The sequence below is a fragment of the Gymnoscopelus microlampas genome, assembly GCF_963454915.1.
Source record: "Gymnoscopelus microlampas genome assembly, chromosome: 11".
NCBI classification, from domain to species: domain Eukaryota; kingdom Metazoa; phylum Chordata; class Actinopteri; order Myctophiformes; family Myctophidae; genus Gymnoscopelus; species Gymnoscopelus microlampas.
In genome coordinates this window covers 26462416-26466478 of record NC_139948.1, presented here as the reverse complement: position 1 = coordinate 26466478, position 4063 = coordinate 26462416, and positions in this window count along the sequence as shown.

The window sequence follows — 4063 nt, the reverse complement described above, 5'->3', positions numbered from 1 at the left end:
TGTACTACTGTGTACTGCAGTAACTACATTAGATTACAGTTTTACCATTCAAACACTGAGTCATCCACCTCTTCTGTCAATCACGTATACCCACAGTAGTCATCACCAGATTTATACTTTGTCGCACGATGGTGTCACATGCCGAAAATAGCCGATCTACAAGCTCACAACGTTTTGCGGATACGATACGCTGGGAGCTTGTAGATCTGCTATGTTCAGTGCGCGACACCATTGTATGATGGAACATAAATCAGGCATTTGTTTCCTCTTACTCTGCAAATCTGGGATGTCCTTCACTTATACCAATCACAAGTCTCCAGGGACAGTTCCCCACAGTATTGCTGCTCAGGGCATATACTTCCTGTCCTTCATCCTGGGTATGATATGAATGTCTCTGATGTCATCATGCTGAAGCAGCCAGCACAGGTAGCGCTCTGTCCCCATGCCCCACCCGCTGGTAAGGAGTGGTATTACTTGGCGCATGTTGATGTACCACTTGTAAGACTCTTCTGGTACTGCATGATGCCTGAGGGCCTCCTGCACCATCTGAGGAGAGGAATGGCGTTCACCAAGACCCACAGTCTCTCCCAGTCCCAGCAGCAGGTCAGCTGCTTTGGCCTTGCACCGTCCTGTGCCTTCCACATATGCCTGGTAGAATGGAACTGCCAGGTGGTCCATCTCTGTCAGCCAAACTGCGCCGCTGTACTTCTCGATCAGGACACGCTCACCTTTACGGGTAAGCTTCCTGCCAAACTGGGGTTGGCCTTCTTGCACCCATTCTAAGCAGTCAGCAGATGGCATCATAGGAATAGCCTGGTCCAGAGTGACTCTTGGTAAGGGTGTCTTCCCATTCAGCTTACTTAGCATGTCTGTGACATGTGTCAGGGTTCCAGCAGTGCTGAGAATGATATCAGAGTGTTTCTTCAGCATGACGGCGGTAAGATGAGCCACGTATCCCTCTGCAATTTGCATGGCATTGTTCATGTCACCCAGCAGCTCACACTCAACGTGGTAGAACTGGTTCAGGTGGGTGGCGTCAGGGTCTTCCCCTCTGAAACTTGGAGATACGTAGTAGGTCCCTGGCAGGTTCTCCTGGAAGCGAAGGAAGTACTCTAGCACAAACTGCATGGAGTCAGCTAGGTACACATCCTGGCCCAGCACGTTGACAAAAACAGGCTCTGAGTCAGATCCCAAGCCCATCGGGGAGGAGATGGTGTCAGTGGTGAGTGGGGTCAGAGCGTACGAGTACTGGCAATTGTTGTGGAAATATTCCACTGTGCAGTGGAAGAGTGTATTTTGAATCTGGAACAGGTTGCGGTACCACTGGCTTTTGATGGCAAGCGTGGAATGGGTCTGAGGGTCTTCCCATGATCGAGGAGGTCTGCATTGGGTAATCTTTGAGTGGATCTCCTTGAGGGCTTCAGGGCAGGCTGCAGGGCCATCAAGAGATGACACATGTCCAGGGTAATTTTCAATGTATTCTGTTTGCAATGGAGTAGGCTTGGTTCCATCTGGAGAAGGTACCAGAGGGATCAGTTTAACATGAGCATAATCAATTTCAAATCCCTCAAAGATCATAGCAACACCTCGAGCCCTCATCCCCTCCTCCAGTAGTTGGGACACCTTACGAGCAGCAACGATCAGTGCTATGTAATCAGCTTGTTCCAGTCTGAAGATGTCACTGGGTAGTGGGTTGCGAGGAACCAAGACAGTCAGGCCAGGTGTGTTAGGGTATGGAGTAAGGAACGCGACATGCTCATTGTCCTCCCACACTCGCCACTGTGGCTCTTCTCCACGTACAATTCGAGCGAACAGGCCATCATTGGAAGGGTCTCCTGAGAAGTCGTAGCAAGACGGTGCATTTGGAGTTGGCAGTTTGTTTATGATCTTGGCCTGAACCTGGTCCAGTATGTCATCATCCCAGCGAGGTCCACTCTTTGAGCTGCAGTAGCCAGGATCATACGCCTTAAATTCCTCTTCTCCAGCCAGATGGGGATGCCAACTAGGTTCAAGGCCATGAAGTGGGAGCACTCTGATCTGGGCTGGCTGGTTAGGGGTCGGATTGTAAACCAGTGCACAGCGCTGTACTCCCAGTCGCTCACATAGCAGGTTTGAGACAACTCTTGCTCCCTGGAGCATGGCCACAAAATCAGGTATCGCCAACTGGAAGATGCTGCTTGGCCCATTAAGGGTCTTTCTAGTCAGAATGGTTGCTCCTGGTGTCCAAGGGTTGGCGTGTAGGTAAGCCACCAGCTCATCATTCTCCCAGATCACATCAGAGAAGTTTGTCATGGGTCTCAGGACTTCCACTCGTGAAATGCCATCAATCATGGAGGCTACAAACATCACACCAGCATTGGTTTCGATCACGGCGTCACCTTTAGCATCCACAGCAATGATTCCTGCACAGCTTCCTTTCAGGTTTTCAGTCATTACTTCTTTGCATGCCTCCCTAAGACCATAACCTTTGTGATGATATAGACTAGCCACCTTCTGTGCAACTGTGTGCCTCAAAAACACATCTCCATCTCCAGAGCAGGTAATGGCTAGCTTGTCATCAGCAAATATTCCTGCCCCAACCACTGCTGTATCTCCAACTCGCCCTTTCAGCTTCCCAACTACCCCACCTGTAGATGTTGCAGCAGCCAATTTGCCGTAGCGATCCAAGGCCACAGCTCCAACTGTCTGAGGATGGTTGTTTTTTGAAGTATTGCCACCACTGAGCTTTACAGTTAACTCTCTGCGACGCACATCGGTATAGAAATACTCAGGTCCCATAGGTTTCTCCTTCTCCTCTAAGCTGTGCAAAAACTCTTCAGCCCCATCTCCTACAATGAGTGAGTGTGTGCTTTTCTCCATGACCTGTCTGGCTGCTTTTACAGGGTTCTTGACACTCTGAAGGCAGGCCACAGATCCAGAATTCATGCCATTGCCATCGACTATGGTTGCCTCCATCTCATTTTTGCCATCTTTGTTGAATACAGAGCCTTTGCCAGCGTTGAAAAGGAAACAGTCCTCCAAGGCTTCCACTGATCTCTGGACTGCATCCAGGCTGCTGCCACCTTGCTGAAGTACTTGTGCTCCAAGGGTCAATGCTGTCTGAAGGGCAAATTCAATAACGCCTAACACTTTGGTATTCAACATCATCTCCTCTCCAGCCCCACCATGGATCACCATAGTATAATCTGGGTTCATGGAGGAGGCAGTATCAGTATTGACTGTTGCTTTGGGCCTTAGGCCTCCTGGAAGATGTTCTTCGTCTCTGTTCATTTGCCCTGCTTGGCCTTGTTGGAGTAGACACTCGAGGGCCCCCATCTGGCATGCAATGGCGTACCTAACAGCAAGGAGCATCACTAGCTTCAGGTTTGTCTTCAGGCTTTCTTGAAGCTTCTCTAGTACCATGGCAAAGCTGCCTTTTGCATTAAGCACCATGCGCACCTTGTCTTTCCTCCCTAGATAGGTTACAGCCAGCTGGTCTTGAGCATAGACATTCCCCACAGCACAGTCAACACCTTCCATCATATCTTTACCTGTGAGGTAAACAGAAGGGCAGCCAAAGGGCTCCAGGAACTTCTTCAGTGGGTTGTCAGAGGGGATGGACCGGCGTAGGGCAGCAAGGTGAGGACCAACTCCCTGTCCACTTTTAGTGGCTTTGATGATGTTCTTATGCTCCAGGAAGGCAACATGAAACAAGTGTAGGAGGTCAGTAGTATAGTGGGGCATATTATCTGGGCCCATGGAGGATGCCAAAGCACCTACCAGCTGGCGGGAACGCATGGTGAGAGAATAGGTTGGATCACAGCGCCCATGTTTGTAGTGCCGCATATGGGTGGGCGTGATAAGAATGTGACTGTTGGCAGAGTCCCCGAGAATCTGCCTCAGGGACTGCTGCAAGGAGAAGTTGATCCAGGCATCATAGAGGCCTCTCTGGCCACGGATTGTGGAAAAGACATCAGGGTAAGAAGAAACCTCGAAGGTGATGATTGGATAGGTCGCTTTAAAGGGAGGGCTTGGATTGGGGTTGTTAATGCCTTGCAAGGGGAATGCTAGAGGAGACGGGGAA